This window comes from Mustela nigripes, chromosome 13, assembly GCF_022355385.1.
Source record: "Mustela nigripes isolate SB6536 chromosome 13, MUSNIG.SB6536, whole genome shotgun sequence".
In the NCBI taxonomy this organism is placed as follows: domain Eukaryota; kingdom Metazoa; phylum Chordata; class Mammalia; order Carnivora; family Mustelidae; genus Mustela; species Mustela nigripes.
Genome location: NC_081569.1, coordinates 43942138 through 43967472, shown reverse-complemented (window position 1 = coordinate 43967472; position 25335 = coordinate 43942138). Strand labels below are relative to the sequence as shown.

Here is a 25335-nt window from a genome sequence, read left to right as displayed (position 1 = left end):
ATAAGGGAATTTCTAATGAATTAAAGAACAATGATGATGTTCAGTACACAAATCATGTCTTTACCCACTGCTCCTGAATTTGCTCTATTTGACTTAATTATGAAATGAAATGGCCCTTGTTTAATCCAATCACAGTTTTTTTTGTTTAAAAAAATTTTTTAAGTAATCTCTACAATTAATGTGAGACTCAAACTCATGACCCTGAGATTAAGAATTGGATGCTCTGCCTATTGAGCCAGGCAGTTGCCCCTGTCCAACCCACAGAAACTCTTGTAATTTTATTTTCCTAGGAATATCATATATGCAGAACTGAGAACTTGAGAGTAGGCTAGGAAGTCTGTATTATAAAAGCCTGAGTCCTAAAACTCATGTGTTTTTCTTCAGAGTATACTTTTGAAGCTTCTAAGAACATACTCGCTTGACTTTACTAAGTCACCTAACTTTACTATTGAGTTTGGTTATAATGCATAGCAAATTAAAGGTGTTGCTAGAACTGAACAAACCCTGGAAGATTTGACTTTTGATACAAAAAAAGAGAAAAATATATAGTTTTAAAACTTAGTAGCCTGGGGCCGTTTAGTATAGTAACAGCATTTGACCCTTCATTAGTGCTGACTGACATAATTTTTCAAAGAAGAATACTTTGGTGGTTCTCAGTCATCACAAAGGTTAAATTCACATAATGTCATGTGTTTGGCTGCCTCAAGAGTTCATGTGTGAGTCCATTTCATGCTCTGAAATAATTATATATTGCCTTTTTTTCTTTTCCTTTCCAATATTTATATCCATCTTCTTTTTGACTTGGCTAGGGCCATTGTTTAAGTTATATTTGCAGTGGCTTCTATTTAATTGTAAAGTATATATGTCTAAACTGAGCTTTAGAATTTAAAAGGATAAGCTTCCAATTTTCTAGTAAATTCATGCATTGAAGATACAATTTCTTAATGACTAGCCTAGTGAGATATTATTCTACTTAAAGATATTTACCTCTATGCACACAGTTTGGCATATATACCTGCATGTATTTATATATATTTTAAAAGATTTTGTTTATTTATTTATTTGTCAAAGAGAGAGAGGGAGTGAGCGCACAAGCAGGCAGAGTGGCAGGCAGAGGTAGAGAGAGAAACAGGCTCCCCCCGATCAAGGAGCCCGATGTGGGACTCGATCCCAGGACCTTGGCATCATGACCTGAGCCGAAGGCAGCGGCTTAACCAACTGAGCCACCCAGGCATCCCATTATATATATTTTAGAAGTACTTGGTTAGAAGGAATTGTGGTTGGTAGGGGCATAGTTAAAGAGGTAGGACAAGATCTGGTTAGAAGGAATTGTGGTTGGTAGGGGCATAGATAAAGAGGTAGGACAAGATCTGCTAATTATAGAAAAGATTAGAAAGTTTAAGGTAGGTATGAAAGATAGTTGGGGAAGAGAAAACAATTTGAAGATCAATGTGTTAATAATTTAATCTTGGAATATTCATTAAAAGGAAAATTTTCATTTTTTTGTTTTAATGTCACATTGACCCTAGGAACTTTATAAATAATCAGATATCATCCTGTAGTGTGTAAGACTGAAGATTTTATGTAACTGATTAAAATTATTTAATATTAATAGGTAATAAAAGGAAAAGGGGCAAGTAAAACTCAGTTATCCTTGGAGTAAGAGCATTTTTTCTGTTCCAGGATTATAAAACATTGTTTTAGACATGGACTTTTATGCAGCCAAATGTACGAAATTATGTGTTTTACTACACTGTCTTGATAATTGAATTTGGCCCAGACTCATGGGAATCCTGTAGGCGTGTGTATGTTTGACTTCTGTGCAAGCTACTAGAGAAGGGTTGGTTTTAATTAAAGCTTCATAAAGCAGTGCCAAAATATGGATTTTTTAGGTGTTTGTTGTTTGCTTCTTTGTAGTGAGCCTACCTATTATTTCTTTTCCCATTTTGCCTTTCTTGGCTTTAAAGAAACACCCTTCCTGCTCATGGCTTTTTTTTTTTTTTTTAAAGATTTTATTTATTTATTTGACAGAGAGAGATCACAAGTAGGCAGAGAGGCAGGCAGAGAGAGAGAGAGGAGGAAGCAGGCTCCCTACTAAGCAGAGAGCCTGATGCGGGACTCGATCCCAGGACCCTGAGATCATGACCTGAGCCGAAGGCAGTGGCTTAACCCACTGAGCCACCCAGGGGCCACCCTGCTCATGGTTTTTAAAATTTCAAATTGGAACCAATATGTACTTATCTTACTTTATTTATTATTATTGTTGTTATTATTATTATTATTATTTTCTTTAAAAAAGATTTTATTTATTTGACAGAGAGATAGAATACAAGCAGGGGGAGCAATAGAGGCAGAAGAAGAAGCAAACTTCCCGATGTGGGACTCCATCCCAGGACCCTGGGATTATGACCTGAGCTGAAGGCAGCCACTTAACTGACTGAGCCACCCAGGAGCCCTATTTTTTCTTCTTCTTATTTTTTTATGTCTCTTACTTTAATGGTACTGAATACAGAGCAGTACTTTTTCTCCTTTGAGGTGACTGGCAGGCATTTCCTCCTCTGCTTCTCTCAAACATTATCTTTTGAGTATTTTCACTGGGTTTTTGTTTGAGGGTTTATTTCCCAGTCAGAGGTTACTACTACTACAGGTAGATCCTCTCAGAAGACTTAATGGATTATTATGAATTCAGTATGGTGTCAGAGGAAGGAAAGGAGAAATTCTGGGTCTCTCTGCAGTAGGAATAAAATAAATATAAACTATCAAACAAGCCAGGACAAATTCAAGTTCTTTTCAGGGTTTTGTTGTTTGGTATGGAGGCTCAAGAAGAACAGGAGAAACTTCTTGGCTCTTTATGTGGATATGAGAGGTTATGGTTATCTTTTGTCTACTCATTTTCCTTACCGTAACCACTTACCTTTGCTTTGAAGGCGTTTACAGGAAGAATAGGGATGAGGGGGAAAGAGCTCTCCTTGTGGCTTGCCTTATATCTCTGATCAATTCTTTTAATTTTAATTTTAATTTTTGCTTTTTTAAACTAAGCTCTATGTCCAACATGGGACTTGAACCCAAGACCCCGAATCAAGATCTCATGCTCTACCATAAACCAGTCAGGTGCCCTCATCTCTGATCAGTTTTGTTGTTTTTTCCTGTGGTAGTCATTCTTATTTTAGCAGCAAAGAAACAGGCATTGTCAAAGGTTACTGTTTCCCTATATTCTCTGTCCATTGTTTATCATTGAACCCTTTTGTGAATCTGTGTGTTTTCCCCACCTTTGAGTTGTGAAGCCATCCTAACTTCCTTCTTTATAGAGGAGATGCTTTGAAATAGTCATTTACCAGTTTGTGATTTGGGCTTTTTTTCATTGGCAGATTGTAATATTGGGGCTGCTTTGACCATAAAATACATTTCTGGCTGATCTGACAGCCACAAAGAGTGAGGTGTCTTTCTATAGCTTTGAAATTAAAAAATGCAGCTTGACGGATTTTTTGCTAACTGTTGCTTAAGTTTGGTTGCCTATAGAAATTTACCAACATCCTGAAACAATTACATGAGAGAACGGCTGATAGCACTAAGTAGCATATGTGTATGAATAATTTTTCAACCAAATGTAGAAAAGGAGAGCTAATTAGTTTAAAGTGATGGTGATATTCATTTTATTGTATAATTAATATAATGGAAGATAATTAAAAATGAAAAGAAAGTGAGAACGTTAATTCTAACACAGAATAAGTCATTTTTATTTTCTATTTTTTGCACTTGTATTTGTAAGTATACTATGTGTAATTTTTGTTATTTGGTAATATCATAAATACATATGTATAATCTATAAGGCCATGTTTAAAATTTTTTTTTAAGTTTTATTTATTTATTGAATTTTGGTGCCCAACATGGGGCTCAAACTCACAACTCCAAGATGAAGAATTATATGCTTCTCCGAATGAGCCAGCCAGGTTACCCTATAAAGTCATGATTCAAAAAATTAGAGATAGGGGGAAGTTTTAGGGGTCTTAGAAATGGATGGTAGGAGAGCTTGGGTGGCTCAGGCAGTTAAGCATCTGACTCTTGGATTGTCTCAGGTCCAGATCTCATGACTCATTAGATTGAGCCCCACCTATTGCTCCAAGCTCAGGAGGAGTCTGCTTCCATATTCTCTCCCTCTGGCCTTCTCCCCTATTAGTGCATGTGCCCTCTCTCTTTTTTCCTCTTTCAAATAAATTAAAAGGAAAGAAAAGAAAGAAAGATGCGATGCCTGGGTGACTCAGTCATTTAAGCATCTCTCTCCTACTTGGGTTGTGATCCCAGGGTCCTGGGATCCAGCCCCACATCTGGCTCCTTGCTCAGAGGGGAGCTTGCTGTTCCCTCTCCCTCTGCCTGCCCTGCCCCCTGCTTTTGTGCATTTTCTCTCTGTGTCAAATAAGTAAAATCTTAGAAAAGAAAAGAAGAAAGAAAGAAAGGAAGAAAGGAAGAAGGAAGGAAGGAAGGAAGGAAAGAAAGAAAGAAAGAAAGAAAGAAAGAAAGAAAGAAAGAAAGAAAGAAAGAAGGAAAGAAAGAAAGAAAGAAAGAAGAGATATTAAAGACTGGGAGGTAGGGTCACCTAGGTGGCTCAGTTGGTTAAGTGGCTGCCTTCCTCTCAGGTCATGATCTCAGGGTCCAGGTATTGAACCCTGTGTCAGGCTCCCTGCTCAGTGGGGAATCTGCTTCTCCTTCTCTGGCACCAACCCCCCCCCCCCACCAACTTGTGCTGTCTCTCTCTCTCAAATAAAGTCTTTTTTTAAAGAAGACTGGAAGGTAATACTTTCCTATAGTTACTTGATAAAGGGCACCCCTTAAAAAGGAACTTTAAAGGAGTGAAGAAAGATAAGGATATTAAATATACAAGGAAGGTGTTTCAGAATTTCAGAACCACTGGTGTAACATAATCTTATATTTACTATCAGCTTATAATAGATATTGCATTTACTTTATTTCCAGTGATAAGGGAGACTATATTTTTCCCCAAGATACACTATCTTTAAAAGAAAATAAAATCTTTCTACCATTAAACACCTAAAAATGATGGATTTTTTGTTTATTTTATTTTTTAAGATTTTATTTATTTATTTGACAGAAAGAGACATAGTGAGAAAGGGAACACAAATAGGGGGAGTGGGAGCAGGAGAAGGAGGCTTCCCGCTGAGCAGGGAGTCCAGTGCAGGGCTTGATCCCAGAACCCTGGGATCATGACCCGAGCCAATGGCAGATGCTTAGCTGACTGAGCCACCCAGATGCCCCTATTTTATTTTTTTAAAGATTTTATTTGTTTTTCAGTGGGGGGGGGGCAGGTAGAGGGATAAGCAATCTCTCCACTGAGCAATGAGCCTGTTGCGGGACTCAATCCCAAGACCTTGGGATCATGACCCCAGCCGAAGGCAAATGCTTAACCAACTGAGCCGCCCAAGTGTCCCGGATTTATTTATTTTTTTTAAACCAAACAAATGAACAAACAAAAACCTCAAGGTTGAGCTAGCAAAAAAGATTAAAAAATGAAACAAATCAAAACACAAGAGAGCCCCAATTCAAAGAAGTATAGAAGCATTTGATGACTGCTGCCCTGAAGTCATCTACTTGTTCCACGTGACTTACACTTTCAGTTTTTAAGAGGCACGAATGGCGGGGGGCACCTGGGTGGCTCAGTGGGTTAAAGCCTCTGCCTTCGGCTCAGGTCATGATCCCAGGGTCCTGGAATCAAGCCCTGTATCGGGCTCTCTGCTCGCGAGTGGCCTGCTTCTGCCCCACTCCTCTGCCTGCCTCTCTGCCTACTTGTGATCTCTGTCTGTCAAATAAATAAATAAAATCTTTAAAAAAAAAAGAAAAGAGATATGCATGGGACTCAGGAGACAAAGAATAGAAGCCATGCCTTATAGGAAGTCAGGCCAGAGATCCACCTTCCTAAAATGAGAATCCACAAAAAGCTATATACCCACTTTAAAAGGGAGAAGCAGGAAAAAAATCACCCTAGCAAAGAGAGGAAACTTATCCTTCTTAGCTATGGCTATAAATAGAGGGAGAAAAAAGTTTTCCCTGAATGTTTATAATTAGACACCTGCCCTCATAGAGGTTTGGAACCCCACTACCTGTGTAACTTCAAAAAAAAAAAAAAAAATCTCTGAACTGAGACTCATTTTGAGTGATTACAGCTTGGTGTTATGCCCAGGCAAAGATAGAAATGAATCAAAATTCTTTCTGGAGGAGTATGTTCTCAAAGGTTTCCAAGAATCACCAAATATAACATTCCAGAGAGTGTGAACTCCCTTACACAAAGCACATGAGGAGATAATTCACCAAGAGCAAAACAAAACACCTAAATCAGACCCACAGAAACTTCAAATAGTGTCATTACTAGGCATTTATAAAAATAAATGTGCTTAATGTATCTGAAGAAACAAATGGAAGAATTGAAATTAAGACTCAGGAACAAAGGATTGTCCAAAATAATTAGAATCCAGAAACAAAAATATATATAATAATTAAAATGAAAAATTCAAGGACGGGTTTAACAGCATATTGGATTGAAAAGAGAATTAGTGAGGTAGAAGAGAGATTTGAAGAATTGATTAGGAATGTTATACAGGGAGATAAAAGCGAGAAAATATCAATAAGGTGAAGACATGGAAGAAGAATTGAAAAAGTCTGATGTACATTTATGGTAAACAGAATAATAGGCCCTCAAAGATATTCATATCCTAACCCCTAGAACCTATGCATATGTTACCTTCAATGGCAGAAGGGACTGGCAAATATGATTAAATTAAGGATTTTTAGATGGGGAGATTATCCTGGATTATCCAGTGAGTCCATTGTAATCACAGCAGTCCTTATAAGGAAAAACAGTAGGCAGGAGAGCCAGAGAGAGATTTGAAGATACTACATCCTTTGCTCTGAAAAGTAGAAGAAGGAGCTATGAGCCAAGGAATATAGGTGGTCTCTAGGGGTTGAAAAAGACAACAGATTCTTCCTTAGAACCTCTACCAGGAACATAGTAGCCCTGTCAACACCTTGAGTTTAGCCTGGTGAGACCCAATTTGTACTTCTTACCTCCAAAACTGTTGTTCTAGGCCACTGAGTTTGTGGTAATTTGTTATAGGAGCAATAAAAAAAATAAACATCTAATCAAAATTCTACATGTAGATAGATGAGAGAAGGATAAGAGACCTATAACTTTAAACTTTAAATTATATGTACATTTAAAAGTTTCCAGAGCAGCGCCTGAAAGAATAAAAATAGAACTAGAAGGCAAATGGAATGGTAGAGGGGAACCTCAAATAATGTAGAAAAAAAGGAGAAAGGAACAAGAGGGTAGGACAAAGGTCTGGTAGAACTAATATGGTACAAATAAGGCTAAATAAACCACTAATCATAATGAATATAAATAGATCAAATGCGGGGTGCCTGGGTGGGTCAGTTGTTAAGCCTCTGCCTTAAGCTCAGGTCATAATTCTGGTGTCCTGGGATCGAGCCCTGCATCAGGCTCCCTGCTTGGTGGGAGACCTGCTTCTCCCTCTTCTACTCTCCTTGCTCGTGTTCCCTCTCTTGCTGTGTCTGTCTCCATGAAATAAATAAATAAAATCTTTAAAAAAGGATCAAATGCTGTACATAAAAGACAAAGTTTGTCAGATTATATGTATAAGCCAAAACCAACATGTGGGTTTTTTGTGGTTGTTTTTTTTTTTTTTTTTTTGAAGATTGTATTTTTTTAATTTGAAAGAGAGAGCATGAGATGGGGGAGGTCAGAGAGAGAAGCATACTCCCCACTGAGCAGGGAGCCTGATGCAGGATTGGATCCCAGGACTCCAGGATCATGACCTGAGCTGAAGACAATGGCTTAACCAACTGAGCCACGCAGGCGCCCCCAACATACAGTTTCTAAGAGATTAAAATATTGGGATAGAGGCAGTTGGAAGGTAAAAGGAATGCAAATGTTATACCTGGCAAAGTAGTAACCAAAAGAAATTGGTGGTTATGTTAATAAAATAAAATTACTTCAGGCAAAGGAGTACTACTTTAGTGTTTCAAATGAGAATTCGTTTTTGCTGCTAGGTAGGCACAGAAACTAACAATGGCTTAAAGAAAGCAGGTATTTATTTTTCCCCCACATGAAAGAGCCTAGAAGTTGACATTTCTAGGGCTGATCATGGAAGTTTCATTTTATCATCAAGGTCTCAGAATACTTTGTTTTTTTGTACTGCCGTCTCTTAGCCTGTGGTCAACTTTGTGGTCCAAGATGGCTGCTTCCGGCACCAATTCTCACAGATTCCATGTAGAAGGGAGGATGGGGGTTGGGTATGGAGCCCATGAAAGCTATTAGGCCATCTCTTAATGTCGTTCATGGAAGCCTACTTAGCTCTTCACTGCAAGACTGTTATGAAATGTGTTTTAGGTGAGCATATTGGTGCCTAGAGTAAACTTGGACTTTACTTACTGAGGAAAGAGGAAAGATTCAGTTTTGGTACAGTCACCAGCAGTCTCTGCCACATTATATAAAGACTGTGTTTACCAGAAGTTACTGGTTGTTAACTTTATTTTTACTATATAACAAAGGTTCAACATACATAAACCAAAAATGACAATTACAAGGATAAATGGACAAATTTACCATCATAATAGTTTTTAACTCCAAACAAAAATATTAGTAGGGAAATAGAAGACTTGAACAACCCCATGAATAAGCTTGAATTACTGGGTGAGTATAGAACATTGTATTCAAATTTTAAAGAATCAGTACCATAGCATTGCTACTATGTGCATATATAGTACTTTGTGGAACCCAGAATTTCAGATAATGAAATTTTTAACCTTAAAAAGTGCCCGGGCACCTGGGTGGCACAGTAGGTTAGGCCTCTGCCTTTGGCTCAGGTCATGATCTTAGGGTCCTGGGATTGAGTCCTGCATCAGGACTCTCTGCTCGGCAGGGAGCCTGCTTCCTCCACTCTCTCTCTGCCTACTTGTGATCTCTCTCTGTCAAACAAATAAATAAATAAAATCTTAAAAAAAAAAAAATGCCCCTGGAAATCTCAACAAATTTCAAAGATTGTGTGTCATTCAGACCATTTTTTCTCATGACACTCACTGCAAGCTAAATTAGGACTTAGTTTTTAGAAAGGTAACTTTTTTTTTTTTTTTAAGATTTTATTTATTTATTTATTTGACACAGACAGAGACAGAGGGAGAGCACAAGCAGGGGGAGCAGCAGGCAGAGGGAGAGGGAGAAGCAAGGCTCCATCCCAGGACCCTGGGAGCATGACCTGAACTGAAGGCAGATGCTTAACTGACTGAGCCATCGAGGCACACCTAGAAAGGTAACTTTAAATATTTGAAAATTTGTAAATACACTTGTAAATAACTGAGGTTCCAGAAGAAGTTATGTTGGAGGTTTAAGAATACTTAAAACTTGGGGCGCCTGGATGGCTCAGTGGGTTAAGCCGCTGCCTTCGGCTCAGGTCATGATCTCAGAGTCCTGGGATCGAGTCCCGCATCAGGCTCTCTGTTTGGCGGGGAGCCTGCTTCCCCTTCTCTCTCTCTGCCTGCTTGTGATGTCTCTCTCTCTCTCTCTGTCAAATAAATAAAATAAAAAGAATACTTAAAACTCGGTAATAATGAAAATGCAGTATCAAAATTTGTGGTTAACTCTTGGTGGCTCTTGACCATAGCACATAGTCAAGTTTCTTAAATATCCCATTAGAGCATGAAGACAGTGCATATGCAGGCAATGATTAAGAGAGGAAAAGAACCTCACAGATTGGGAACTGTCAGTGGCTTCTCAGGTCTTAATGTTAGTGTACAATGCCTTGTGCAATTTGACCTCCAACAGTTGTGAGCTTTCTCTGTTTTAATTTTAATAACATAATTACAGTTCCCTGATCAGATTACATCAGTGGTTTTGAAACTTTAGTGTGTATCAGAGTCATCTGGAGAATTTGTTAAAGCGTAGATTGCTGGCCCCTACCTCCAGAGTTTCTGATTTAATGGATCTGGGCTGGGGCCCTCAAATTTCTATTTATAACAAATTCCCAGGTAATGTTGATGCTCCTGACCGAGGGACCATGCTTTGAGAACAGCTGCGTTAGAGGCTGCATTCTTTTGGCTCCATTCGTGTGTGTGTGTGTGTGTGTACATTTTTTCCCCCTCTGCAATGCCTTTCTCTCCCTTGGTATACTTTTTCAGGAACTCTTAGTCTCCCCCTACCCCTGTTTCCCTGCCTCCACAGTTAAATCTCACTCTTTGAAGTATTTTTAACCACTAAATTATTAGATGTTCCTTGTCTATACTTCCTTATACTGCCGAATACCTCTCACATATCTGTAAGAGCCCTTGTCATATTTCTTAAAGCCATTAAAATCTGTATTTTGTGTTTATATCCAGTGTATATCCGCATACCTGGTAATAGAAAGCAGTAAGTTGGGCGCCTGGGTGGCTCAGTGGGTTAAGCCGCTGCCTTTGGCTCAGGTCATGATCTCAGGGTCCTGGGATCGAGTCCCACATCGGGCTCTCTGCTCAGCAGGGAGCCTGTTTCCTCCTATCTCTCTCTGCCTGCCTCTCTGCCTACTTGTGATCTCTCTCTGTCAAATAAATAAATAAAATCTTTTAAAAAAAAATAAAAATAAAAAATAATAAAAAAAAAGAAGAAAGCATAAGTTAATACTTATTAATAAATAAATGAGCTTTTTCCATTCATATTTTGATTGAATATAGGTTAATATATAACCTATATATTATAGGTTTTATATATATATATATGTATACATATATATATAATGATTATGGAGATTTATCCAATACTGTATGTAGCACAGTGTTAAAATTCTGTGTTGTATGTTTAGAAATATATTGGTAAAATACACTTTGGAAGGTCACCTGAATTTGGAAAGTTTTCTTTTGTCTTCCTGCTATTTCATGTCTTGACTGGAACAAAAGGGTACAGGAATAAAGATGGTGAAATGAGGAACTACTTGCAATGGATTTAATAAGGAAGGATAAAATAAGAACGAGGCCAGTGGGTCTTCTTGATTCATCGTATCAGTTCAATCCGAAAGCAGGGTCACTAGGAGATTATATGTGTGTGTGTGTGTGTGTGTGTGTGTGTGTATTTTTTTTAAAGATTTTATTTATTTATTTGTCAGAGAGAGAAGTGAGTACACAAACACGGGGAGTGGCAGGCAGAGGGAGAAGGAAGCAGGCTCCCTGCTGAGCAAGGAGCCCAATAACACACCAACCAGAGCTGAAGACAGAGGCTTAACTGACTGAACCACCCAGGCGTCCCTTTATGTATATATTTTTTAAAGATTTTTATTTACTGGGGCCCTGGGTAGCTCAGCCAGTTGGGTGTCTGCCTTCAGCTTAGGTTGTGATCCTGGGGTCCCAGGATCGAGCCCCGCATCATACTCCCTGCTCAGTAGGGAGCCTGCTTCTCTCTCTTCCTCTGCTGCTCCCCCTGCTTGTGCTTTCTCTTGCTCTCCCACCCTGTCATTAATAAATGAATAAAATCTTTCAAGAAAGATAATATATATTTTCTTAGGGCTAGAAATATTTGTTTGCTTTTTTTTTTTTTTTAAAGATTTTCTTGTTTTTAAGTAATTTCTGCACCCAATGTGCGGCTCAAATTCACAATCCTGAGATCAAGAGTTGCATGCTCCATGGACTGAGCTAGCCAGGCGTGCCCCCAAATTTTTGATTTTATAAAGAACAGCAAATGCATGAAATTTTTAACTGCTGTTTGTTATCAATGTTAGAGAAATGTTGATAACAAATATTATGGTAGCATAATGGATCTCAATCTAGCTGCATATTTAAAAAGTTATAGTGTCCTACCCATCTTTATCTTATTAAATCAGGATATTAAGGGGGGTGTGGTTCCTTGTTTCATTAGTGACTGCTATGCAGCCACAACTGAGAACTGCTCTTTTATGGCAATAAGGGATTCAAAGAAAATACTCAAAATAAAAAGTAGGGACCTAGTAAGTGTGTTTGAGATTGATCCATATTTATTTTGCATAGTGCTATCTGATGAATTATAAATATGAATTATAAATAGTGAAATTGTATTTGATCAAAGTATCCTTCTGTGTAGTAACATGTTTTGACTCTAAATGTAAACGAGATTATATGAGCTGTAGCACAGCTCATGGAGAGTGGTGTCTGGAGGATATCTGTGAATTAGCAAAAGGTGATTAGAGCCAGCAGTCTCACTTAATGAAACTGTCTTCTTTCATCCTGTCCTCTTACTTGTATTTTTTTGTTGTTTTGTTTTTGTTTTTGTTTGTTTCTTTAAAAAGATTTTATTTATTTATTTGACAGAGAGATCACAAGTAGGCAGAGAGTCAGGCAGAGAGAGAGAGAGAGAGAGAAGCAGGCTCCCCCAGCCGAAGGCAGCGGCTTAATCCACTGAGCCACCCAGGTGCCCCTGTTTTTTGTTTTAAGTAGGCTCCATACCCAGCCTCGAGCTCAATGTTGGGCCTGAACTCACCAGCCTGAGAACAAGACCTGAGCTAAAATCAAAGGGCAGAGAGGCCCAATAGACTGAGCCAACCAGGCTCCCCAATTCATCCAGTTCTTTTCTCTCTCTCTCTCTCTCTTTTTTTAAAGATTTACTTATTTGAGAGAGAGAGAGCACAGGTGTGAGCGGGGGGAGGAGCAGAGGGAAAGGGAGAGAGAGACTCTCAAGCAGACATCCTGCTGAGTGCAGAGCCCAGTGCAGGGCTCAATCTCACAACTCTGAGGTCATGACCTGGGCTGAAATAAGAGATTAGTTTAACCACTGAGGGCACCCCTCATCCTGTTGGTTTTTTTTTATTTTTAAGGTTTTATTTATTTATTTGACAGGGATCACAAGTAGGCAGAGAGACAGGCAGAGGAGAGAGGAAGGGAAGCAAGCTCCCTGCTGAGCAGAGAGCCCGATTCGGGGCTTGATCCCAGGACCCTGGAATCATGACCTGAGCTGAAGGCAGAGGCTTTAACCCACTGAGCCACCCAGGCGCCCCCCTTCATCCTGTTCTTTTAAAACTAAGAAACGATATCAGAATTTTTCTGACATAAAATGATCATCTGCTATTGATATTTCAGCCTTTTAGTCTTCATTCAGCTTTATGTTTTAGATACCTGAAGGCTTAATCTGAATTATCAGGTCTGATTTTTTTTTAATTAAAAAAAATTTTTTTAAAGAATTTATTTATTTATTTGACACAGAGAGATCACAAGTAGGCAGAGAGGCAGGTAGAGAGAGAGAAGAAAGCAGGCTCCCTGCCGAGCAGAGAGCCCGATGCGGGACTCGATCCCAGGACCCTGGGATCATGACTTGAGCTGAAGGCAGAGTCTTAACACACTAAGCCACCCAGGTGCCCCAACAGGTCTGATTTTAATAGCAGTGCAAGTGCAAAGTGGAGATAAAGGTTAGTTAGCCTTCAAAGCAACTTATAGATTTAGGGCTTTGTGTGTCGTGGATACTATCAAGAAAGTGAAAAAAAGAACTACAAAATGGAAAACATACTTGCAAGTATTTTCTGCTAAGGGATTAATAACAGAATGTTTACATGATGCCTAAAACTCAATGACAACAAAAAACAGTTCAAGAATGGCACCTGGGTTCACAGTTCAAGCCACCTGGGTGGCTCAGTTAAGCATCTGCCTTCAGCTCAGGTAATGATCCTAGGATCCTGGGATCGAGCCCCACATCAGGCTCCCTGCTCCATGGGGAGCCTGCTTCTCTCTCCCTCTAATACTCCCCATTTGCAATCTCTCTCTCTCTCACTGTCAAAAAAAAAATCTTAAAAAAAAAAATGGGTATAGAACTTAAGTAGATATTTCTCCAGTGAAGATATACAAATAAACACTTGTAAACACTTGAAAAGATACTCAAAATTGTTAGTCTTTAGGGAAATACAAATCAGAACTAGAAAGAGATATCACTTCATACTCATTAGAATGACTTTTTTAAGATTTTATTTATTTATTTTACAGAGAGAGATCACAAGTAGACAGAGAAGCAGGCAGAGAGAGAGAGAGAGGGAAGCAGGCTCCCCGCTGAACAGAGAGCCCGATGTGGGACTCGATCCCAGGACCCTGGGATCATGACCTGAGCCGAAGGCAGCGGCTTAACCCACTGAGCCACCCAGGCGCCCCGAATGACTTTTTTTTTTTAAGATTTTTTTTTTTTTTTTTTTTTTAATTTGGAAGCAGGAGAGAGAGAGAGCATGAGCAGGGTAAGGGGCAGAAAGAGAAGCAGGCTCCCCACTGAGCAGGGAGCCTGATGTGGGACTCGATCCCAGGACCCTGGGACCATGTCCTGAGCCGATTGCAGACACCCATCTGACTGAGCCACCCAGGAGCCCCTAGTTTGACTATTATTAAAAAAAATTCAAGTGGCGCCTGGGTGGCTCAGTGGGTTAAAGCCTCTGCTTTCGGCTCAGATCATTATCCCAGAGTCCTGGAATCGAGCCCTGCATCAGGCTCTCCAGTCAGCAGGGAGCATGCGTCTCTTCGTCTCTCTCTGCCTGCCTCTCTGCCTACTTGTGATCTCCCAAATAAATAAATAAAATCTTTAAAAAATAATAATAAATAAATAAAAGTTATATTTTCATTTGGGTAGATGGTTTCTAGTTTGATGCATCTTTATTATTTTTATCTTGAAATTTTTTAAATGTATCAAAGTATATGCACTACAGGCAGTATGTAATGGTCAGCTATTCGGTAGAGTTTTATATAGAAATATCTTTTTAAGTCCAAGATTGTGTAGCTTTAACCTTCTTTAAACACTTTTTTCATACTCAGAAAAGAAGAGGATAGTTGTGGTCGTTCTGTTTCTGTAGTATTTTTCCTATTTACTAACCATTCTGAAAGTCTTTCAACTAAAACTGAAGAGAAAATTTTAATCTCTTTTGTCTGTTATCTTCTAAAGATATTTATGGCTGTCTAGTTAAAGGTACAGAACTAAGAAGGAAAACATGGTGGCTTATATCACCATTGAACCAGCCTTCCTGTTCAAGTACCATCTGCATCTAATTCTTTTTGTTCTAAGTACAGACTGCAACACATATCCTAACCAGCTTCTTCATTCACTTTGACACTGGCCATAAGGAGGATTTGAGCAATCTTTTCCTAAAACCCAGAAAAAACTACGCAGTATAATTCCTTGTGAAAATTTTTGTAAAGGAAGAACTGAAGAGCATTAGCTCTTGCCCTCAAAAGCGTAGAAGTCAAAGCAGTATTTATGTCAATAAAACTTATTAATAATTTTGCCTATTTTAAACCATGAATGTAACAAGAAGTTTTAAGTTACAATTGTGACTTGTAAGCATTGTTTTATTTTCTTGAAGATTGTTAGACAGAATGAGTGGGAAGGGCAGAGGGAAAGGGAGAGAGACTCTCAAGCAGACTCCCCACTGAGCACAAACCCTGACATAGGGTTGGATCTCACAACTGAGTCTGACACTTAACTGACTATGCCATCCCAGCGCCCCTAAACATTCTTATTTTTTAATTGAAATATGATTGATATACAATATATTATTAGTTTCAGATATACATCATAGTGATTTGATATTTTTATACATTATGAAGTGATCCCCACAGTAAGTCTAGTTACCATCTGTACCATGCAAAGTTATTGCAATATTATTGACTGTATTCCCTCTATGTACATTTTAAGTGCTATTCTATTTTTTTTTAAGATTTTATTTATTTGAGTGAGAGAGAGAGAGCATGAGAAGGGAGAGGGTCAGAGGAAGAAGCAGACTCCCACAGAGCCTGATGCAGGACTCACTCGATCCTGGAACTCCAGGATCATGACCTGAGCGGAAGGCAGTCACTTAACCAACTGAGCCACCCTGGAGCCCCTATAAGCACTCTTCTTGATTTAATTTACTAGTAACTGAGTGAGGGACATAGTTATTTTAATTAATTATCCAATAGTCAGAAAAAAGATGTTCAAACTGAGAGTGGCATAGATCACAAATTCAAACCAGCTCTGGAATTTTACTTTTCTTTTTCTCTTTTTTAAAAGATTTTATTTATTTATTTGACAGACAGAGATCACAAGTAGGCAGAGAGGCAGGCAGAGAGAGAGAGAAGAGGAAGCAGGTTCCCCGCGTAGCAGACAGCCTGATGTGGGACTCGATCCCAGGACCCTGGAATCATGACCTGAGCCGAATGCAGAGGCTTTAACCCACTGAGCCACCCAGGCGCCCCGGAATTTTACTTTTCACTAGCCGTTTTCCCTTGGGAAATAAATTATCAAACTAATTTTTGTTTTTCTTTTCTGTGTTATGGGGATGACCTGCTTTGTGATGGGAGAAGGGACTAAAAGGAGGGAATTAACCCAATTATTGATTTATTTTTTTAGCTATTTGAATATCTACATTGTGTAAATTATGAAGCTCTTAGTGTTCTTATAATTTCTTTTATTTCTTTTAAAGCTCTTACAACACAGACTTTTAAAAATTCAATTCATTAAAATAAACATCCTAGGATGCCTGGATTTAGGCAACATGATTAAATTCAGTTTAATTGAAGATTACAAAGAACTTCAAAATTTTCTAAAACTTACTTTATTTTGAACAATTACTATGCATAAGTTATTGTGGGACATCATAAAGAAGAAAAGGGGTTTTGCGTGGAAGAGGCTTATAGTAATTTGGAAGAACTAATTTGCTTTTCTTTTTAAGATTTTTATTTATTCATTTAAGAGAGAGAGCACAAGCAGGGAGGGAGGCAGAGGAAGAGGGGGAAGCATGCTCCCCACTGAGCAGGGAGCCTGATTCCAGGACTGTGAGATCATTACCTGAGCCGAAGGCAGTCGCTTAACCGACTGAGCCACCCAGGAACCCCTGATGATTTTTTTTTTTAATCATTTAAAAATATACTGCTGATATCCCTGATATTATAGGGAATAGAATGGGATCTTCCTCTGATGATGGAAATGGTGAATATTATAAATCTTTTACTCTGTAGGAATTCTGAGCATATTTAGTGACATGTAAGTATTGAGTGCATGTCGAATTTGTACTAATTATAGTAGACCTTCTGGCTTTAAAACAAGAAAGAAAAAAGAAAGTGTGTAGAGGATGGATTATAGATTTTGTGTATATTGTGGTTTTGCTGTTTCTTAATTTTTTTGTAATTAGAATAAGTGAAATGCAGGGCTAGGATTTAGTAAATTGAGGGTACCTGTCAAGTAAATTTCAATTCATTAAAAACAGTCACTTAGTTAAACATATATTTACTCTGCTGTATTTTGTACAGCAGAAGCTGCTTGACACTGTAGGCAGCTAAGACAGCAGTACCTGGTTCCATAGAGCTCCACAGTTTAGTAAGCAGACAGGTAATGATAGCCACAGTCTATATCATAGTGATAAATAGATGTATAATTAAGGATAATATCACTCATTTGTGCCTCATAAATTTATTGAGCAACTATTTTGTCTTAAGCCTAGTGTTGGCACTGGAAGTACAGTGAAAACAAAGATTTGCTTCTACATTGAAGAAGCTTACAGGCAGGTTTTAAGTAGGCTTTATTTTGTTCTTATCCTTAAGCTTTTGAATGAAGTAACTAAAACAAGACAGGAAACAGCAGGAGTAAGTTGACTCTCTACTGGGGGAACTCAAATCAGATGTTTGTATAACAATCTAGTATTTCCTTGATCAACAAAACATTTGAAATTCTGATTTTTCCTGTCAATATTGCAGGGACTCTACTATTAAGCTTGTGATAGGGTGTTTTTTAAAAAGTAGTAATTAGGTGAAAAGTTACATTAAAGCTTAAAAATCCAAATCCTCAATCAAAAGGAAATATTAATGAAAGAAACACAGTAGTTCTTTGGTAGTTAGATAGGGATGAGGCAATCAATGGAAAAATCAATCCAATAACTATTTGGGTTGTCATCAAGGCTGCTTCTTGGTGTCCTGTAACGTTTTATGCTGACTGTTCCTGTATTACCACATTGCCGTTATCAAAGACTTATTTAAATTTTTTTTTAAAAAATTGTAATAAAAATGATGATTCAGGATCTTTGTCACTCTGTATGCCAGTGGGAGGTGTTTGCAGCTTTTCAATACTGGCTTCATCGTGACAGATTTATTTATTTTTCCTTCAGGAGAGAAGAAAAACCATCTGCTCAATGACAGTTACTGTGTTTTTGGGTTTTTTTAGCATAACTTAGCTTAAAAAAGATTTTATAGTGTGGTAGAAAAGAAAACGTTTTCACCACATTACTGAAAGATATATATATTTTTCTATTAGTCTGTGTTGGTTTACTGTTCTCACACAGGATGTGTTCTGAGTATTGAAACAAATATTCATTTTCTTTGTAGATTATTGTAGTATAAAAATAAGCCAATAATCTGAATCTTTATATTAAGTCTTCTGGAAATATCATAAGGGAAACCGGTGATGAAAATAATAGTGTGATCTTACCCTAAATTAGAGAAAAACAGGTAATTCTAGGAGTGAACTTTTCGGTAAGGATAATTTTAATACTATTATCTGTTAACATAGATAAAAGATTTCTGTAGTTCATGCTTTGTTGGTATCATTGCCTTAGTTTTAAATTAAAACTGCCTCTTTCTAGGTCCTTGAATGGGATGGTCTTAGAAAATAGTACTCCTGTGTTTTACTCCTGAGATGTACACGCTAGAATTTCTTTATTCCCAGGTAGTTTAGCTCATGTTTAAATACATATACAGAGAGTGTATAATATACAGAGAGTGTAATAATATACAGAGAGTGTAAATAAATATACAGAGAGTGTATAATCTCTGAAGATAAGGATGAATTTCCCAGTCCTATAATAGGAAATCTGAAAAGTTGATAAATCAGTATAAATTATGTTTATATTATGTTTATATTATCAGTATAAATTATGTTTATCAGAAGAACTGCTTTTGCTGTAAGTCAATAGTCATTGGTTGATAATGTTTACATAACTTTGTTTTTTAAAAGATTTATTTATTTTAGAGAGAGAGTCGGGGAGAAGGGTCAGAGGGAGAGAATCCCAAAGCAGACTCTCTGCTGAGCTCAGATTCCTACAGAGGGCTGGATCTCATGACCTGAGTCAGAATCAAGAGCTGGTGGCTCAACTGAGTGAGCCACCCAGGCATCCCAATTTTTACATAGCTTTAAAAAGTACAATTTTCTTATGACATTAAGTATTTATGTAATATTTTTATAAACTGTAGCTTAAAACCCAGGAAAACTGGGGCACCTGGGTGGTGCACTCAGCTGAGCATCCTACCATTGGCTTTTGGCTCAGATCTGATCTCAAGGTCTTGGGATTGAGCCCCCATCAGACTCCATGCTCAGTGCAGAGTCTGCCTGGGACTCCCTCTCCCTCTGCCTCCCCCCGCCCCCTAAAATGAATAAATCTTTAGAAAGGAACAGTAAAACTAACTGAAAACTAAGGTACAGATGTTTTTATTCATGTTGAATGAGGTAAAGTGTGATGTGATAGGATGGCACATAACATGATGGGAAACAGTTTTGGAATTAGGCATGTCTGAATTTGAGTTATCTTTCTGCCATTTCTTAGCTGTGGTAATATTTGGCAAATTACTTAATGTCTTTAAACTTTACTTCTCCCATGGGTCAGATAACCCATGTGAAGTGTCTCATATGGTACCTAGTCTGCAACAGGCACTCAACAGATATTCTTTTTTTTTTTTTTAAGATCTTATTTATTTATTTGACAGAGAGAGAGATCACAAGTAGGCCGGGGGGGGGGGGAGCAGGCTCCCTGCTAAGCAGACAGCCCGATGTGGGGCTCGATCCCAGGACCCTGAGATCACGACCCGAGCCGATGGCAACGGCTTAACCCACTGAGCCAGCCAGGTGCCCCCAGATATCCTTAATACTAGAAAAATTCAGAACTGTGAAATAAACCCTAAAGTTTGTGGTAGTGAAAGGTAGTTGAAATTTTGAGGTTTCAGAAAGCTTTATTTAAAGAGGGGCGCCTGGATGGCTCAGTGGGTTAAGCCTCTGCCTTTGGCTCAGGTCATGATCTCAGGGTCCAGGGATCTAGCCCCACATCGAGCTCTCTGCTCGGCGGGGCGCCTGCTTCCCCCCCCCCCCCCTGCCTACTTGTGATCTCTCTCTCTCTTTGTGTCAAATAAATGGATAAAATCTTTAAAAAGAAAAAAAAAGTATTCAAGGGGTGCCTGCCTGGATGGCTTAATTGGTTGAGCTTCTGACTCTTGATTTCAGCCTAGGTCATGACTTCAGGGTCCTGGAATCCAGCCCCAAGTTGGGCTCTGTGCTCAGCGGGGAGTCTGCTTTTAGGATTTCTCTCTCCCTCTCTCCTCTGTCCCTCCCCAATCTGTGTCTGTGTGTGTGTGTGTGTGTGTGTGTATTCATGCACATGCACACTCTCTTTCAAATCTTAGGGTAGTCATGAATCTAATTTTTCCTAATTTTATTTATTTTTTAAAATTTTATTTATTTGAGAGAAAGAGTGCATGCAGGAGGGAGGGAGAGAGAGAGAAAGAGCAACCTGAGCAAAAGGCTGACACTTAACCCTTAACCGACTGAGCCATCTAGGTGTCCCTAATTCTTCCAACTTTAATTAATTTTTCATAGAAATGGTTAGATAAAGTCTTTTATGATTCTAGTACTATAGTTTTTCTTGCTCTGAGATAATCCAGTATAATATGAGAATTATTTAGTACTAATAGTTGTCAAGATTGTGAATTGTCTCTTAGTCTTAACTCCTCACACTGACCTCTGCTAATCAAGAAATTCAGTTAGCTTTACTGAAAATAATGAAAGGGGAAGTTTATTGCTGGTCATGTATATTTGTAGAATTCAAATAGAAGCTTGCTATGCTGCATCTGAGTTATATAATGTAACTATAGCCATATCCCAGTGAAGGTAAAATATCATTGAAAGACCACTTGAACTCATGCTTTTCCATTCTCCTTAAAATAAATACTTTTCTTTTACTGTAGCTTAGTTATAGAGAAAGATCATAGGAAAAAGTATCAATTGTTCCAGATATCACAAAAACTGAAAGGACAAAAACTATTCTGTACTAAATTTTGTATTAATCAAGTTCTTATGGTTAAGATACTTTTATAAATTCAAAATGTGCCCTACCTAACATGTTATAGAGCATTGGACTGTATAATAATAAATTGTACCTTACATATTAGGCCAGTAGCATCTTCTTGAGAAAACTTGAATATACGTGAAGATGTACTCATATTTCCTAAAAGAATACATTTTCTTGTGATAATCTTTTGTATCTGTTGTGCCAGTCAGTGATGAACCTTTTTTTTTTTTTTAAAGATTTTATTTATTTATTTGAGAGAAAGACAGTGAGAGAGAGCATGAGCGAGGAGAAGGTCAGAGGGAGAAGCAGACTCCCCATGGAGCTGGGAGCCCGATGCGGGACTCGATCCCGGGACTCCAGGATCATGACCTGAGCTGAAGGCAGTCGTCCAACCAACTGAGCCACCCAGGCGCCCCCCCCCTTTTTTTTTTTTAAAGATTTTATTTATCTCTTTGACAGTGAGAGAACACAAGCAGGGGGAGCAGCAGAGGGAGAGGGAGAAGTAGGCTCCCCGCTGAGCAGAGAGCCCATCGTGGGGCTTGATCACAGGACCCTGGGACCATGACCTGAGCCAAAGGCAGACCCTTAACCAACTGAGCTACATAGGTGTCCCCAGTTAGTGATGAATCTTAATCACTGAAGAAGTTGGGTGGGGTTCATTTTAATCTCAGGTTACAAGAATATGCCGTCTTAAGGCAATCATATACTTCATGTAAGTTTTGGTAATCAGTATAGTGTTTATAAAGAATTCTTGAGTCAGGCTGCCAAGTGTGCTGGCTCCATTTCTTACTAGGTTTATGAATCTTAGGTACTTTACTTGGTTTCCTCATCTGTGAAATGAAGATGGTGGTAAAAATATTACTGTTTCATAGGATTGTAGAAAAATTTAATGAATTAATATATTTAAATCACTTAAAAAGTGTCTGGCACATAAAAGCCCAATAAATTTTGGATAGTATAGTTGTCCCTGTTCTACAGTGTGACAGATGTGAACTATCCCTAGGTTTTTCAGTATGTCCTGTAAAGTATATGCAGAGATTAATAAAATCTGAGATAGAGTGGCTTTGTATTAAGAATATAGAAAGTGGCACCTGGGTGGCTCAAGTCAGTTAAGCATCAGGTCGTGATCCTGGGGTCCTGAGATTGAGCCCCATATTGGGGCTCCCTGCTCAGTGGGGAGTCTGCTTCTCCCTCTGCACCCCCCCACTCACGCTCTCTCGCTCTCTCCAACCCTCCCTCTCTCTGTCAAATAAATAAATACAATCCTTTAAAAAAAAAGTATAGAAAGAAACTATTCCTTTTCCACTATCATGTAAGCTCTAAAATGAGAGAATAAACAGATAATGGCCCTTTGAAGAGGGGGATAAATATAACTTTAAACATTCTAATTAGATGGGTGAAGTTGCCTATGTGTTTAGCCATTGATTAAGAAATAGTGTTTGTAACTGGACAAGAGTTAGATAAAAATAGAGTAGTATTTGTATTTATAATGCTGTCAGATTTTCAACAGCAGCCCTTGCAGTTCCCAGTAAATACAGTGCAAAATGAAGACTTATTCATGATAAAAGCAAGCAGAAGATAGTAGTGTAATGCCTTTCAGACTGCTATGATTAAAGTGCAGCCCTAACTTAAACTTTAGAGTTAACTGAGTTTTAAACCTTTGTTTCCAGGTACCAAGTAAGAGTATGGTAAGTACCTAAGATGAAAAGTAGCTCAGCGCCTTTAGGAGAAAGAATCAGATTCCATTGTACCTAGTTCATACATGAAACTGAGAAAGAGAAAGCTGAATATGGGAACACTCCTGTTATAATCCTTTATGCTCCATGAGAGAAGTAAAACATGTTCTAAAATAAGGATTTCAGAAGGTAGAAGATAGTTACTATTTAGGGTAATTAAGTATACAAATACAATGAAATGTTACATAAGATCTAATTAGAGGTGAGATTTATTACTGCCTTGTGTGGCTTATCAATAAGTTAATGGGAAATACAGGAAGCGAATTCAGGCTTTCTGTATATAGCTGTTAAAACTCCAGTCTCCCATGGAGTAAATGGGTGGCTAAGTGGGTTAAGCCTCTGCCTTCGGCTCAGGGTCCTGGGATTGAGCCCCGCATCTGACTCTTTGCTCAGCGAGGGCCTGCTTCCTGCCACCCCCCCGACCCCCTGCCTCTCTGTCTAATTGTGATCTCTCTCTCTCTCTCTCTCTGTCAAATAAATAAATAAAATCTTAAAAAACAACAACAACAAAAACCACTCCAGTCCCCTCCTTCCCCTCTTTTGGCTGCCTTGCTTGCTCAAGGAAAGTTTAATGATATGATCATTTCCTAATAAGAAAACGTTACCAATATTAGTGTTGTCTTTGACTAGATGATTTTAAATGAAATTTGCAATGTCTGTGGCTATAACCCATCTCAGTATCAGAAACAGCTACATTCATCATCAGCCCATGGACTTGTAATTTTTTTTTTAAGATTTTATTTATTTATTTGACAGACAGAGATCACAAGCATGCAAAGAGGCAGGTGGAGAGAGAGGAAGGGAAACAGGCTCCCTGCTGAGCAGAGAGCCTGATATGAGGCCCAATCCCAGGACCTTGGTATCATGACCTGAGCAGAAGGCTGAAGCTTTAACCCATCTAACCACCCAGGTGCCCTGGACTTGTAATTTTATATATGATAGCCTTTTCCCTTTATAACGCCATCTGTTTGTCATATAAATATATTTGTTTATCATATAAATGGTATAAATGTCATACCATTATCTAATGTGGAATAAACTTTTGTTTTGAAAACTGCTTATTTTCTGAGAATAATACCGAAATTGTTCTCATTTGGATGTGAAATTAAGAAATGTAAATATTCCCTTGAATAAGAAACAAATGAATTAAATCGATCTAGTCAATAGCACTAGCCATGATATTCTGAACTATTTGGTAGAAAGTGTTACCATTATGTCAGACTTCCACTTTTCATAAGATTTTTTTTTTTTTTTTTTTGCTAGAGTGAATAGGTACTTTTTAGTTTAAACAGGATACTTTTCTTCTTTGAGTACCCATCCTTGTTTTTGGCAACATAGATTATTTATGCTAAAGACTTTCAAAGCTGTATTTCACTTGAACAGCTTTAGACGAGAGGTTGCAAATGGGTGTTTTGGATATTTAAAATTTTTAAAAATTAATTGCCAACATATAAAAATAGGGAGATATTAAAGATTTTATTTATATATTTGAAAGGGAGCAGGGGTGGTGGGAGGGGCAGAAGGAAAGGAACAAGCAGACTCCCTGCTAAACAGGGAGCCTGAGGGGTGAGCACGGGACTGGATGCGGGAGCTCCATGGGGGTGGGGGTGGGGAGCTTGATCCCAGGACCCTGAAATCATGACCTGAACTGAAGTCAGATGCTTTATCAACTGAGCTCCCCCACACGCCTCTGAAATTGGGGAGATTTTATTGATATTTCAGTGACCAATAACAACTCCTGAAAAATCAGTGCTGGCAGCATTGGATCTGTATTCTTTTTTTTAAAGATTTTATTTATTTATTTGACAGAGAGAGATCACAAGTAGGCAGAAAGGCAGGCAGAGAGAGAGAGAGAGGAGGAAGCAGGCTTCCTGCTGAGCAAAGAGCCCGATGTGGGACTCGATCCCAGGACCCTGAGATCATGACCTGAGCCGAAGGCAGCGGCTTAACCCACTGAGCCACCCAGGCGCCCCTTGGGTCTGTATTCTTACATGGTAGACGTCAACAGGGACTGAGACATAGCTGTGCTTTAGATGGGATGCCCGCTCTTCACTTTACCACCATATGCCTTTGAAATGGTCATGAGTCCTTATGTTTGATATCTGGTTCTTCTGAGCATTGCAGCCTTTGCATCAGTGAGTTTGTTTCTTGATGCATGCCTTTTTAATGGAATCATCTTGAAAATGATAAAAAGCCTTGGTGTGCTTAGGCCATCATTCAGTTTTGTTCTATTTTAAACCTTTTAGACTAGGAGTATTATCCTTTTATGATTTTAATTCATTCTAGGGAAGGGTGTTACATTTTATGTCTGTAACTTAAATAAAAGAAGATTAGCATGAGAAATTAAGATAACTTTGAGAAAAACTTCCAATAATTTAACATCCAAATACGTACTGCTTTCTTCAAGTAATCACGCCAGTTTTTTCTAAAAATGCTTACTCAAAATGTATTTGGGGAAAAAAAGGTGGTATATTTCTTTTGAATATTATCAGATGTCACATTTTTATCCTTAGAGATTAGATACATTTTAGTAA

At 38.4% G+C, this 25335-nt stretch overlaps 1 protein-coding gene across 5 annotated transcripts in view; it reads left to right on the top strand.

The window, feature by feature from the left end:
- The window catches only part of CSNK1G1 (casein kinase 1 gamma 1), a 197060-nt gene that overhangs the window by 38122 nt on the left and 133603 nt on the right, over nucleotides 1–25335 (top strand). Inside the window, exon 2 of one of the 5 annotated variants that reach the window (XM_059372232.1) lies at nucleotides 9191–9335. The exons of the other annotated variants lie outside the window; for them this stretch is intronic. The gene's annotated coding sequence lies outside the window, so the exon portion shown is untranslated. The remainder of the gene's footprint in view (nucleotides 1–9190; nucleotides 9336–25335) is intronic. 5 annotated transcript variants of the gene reach the window in all.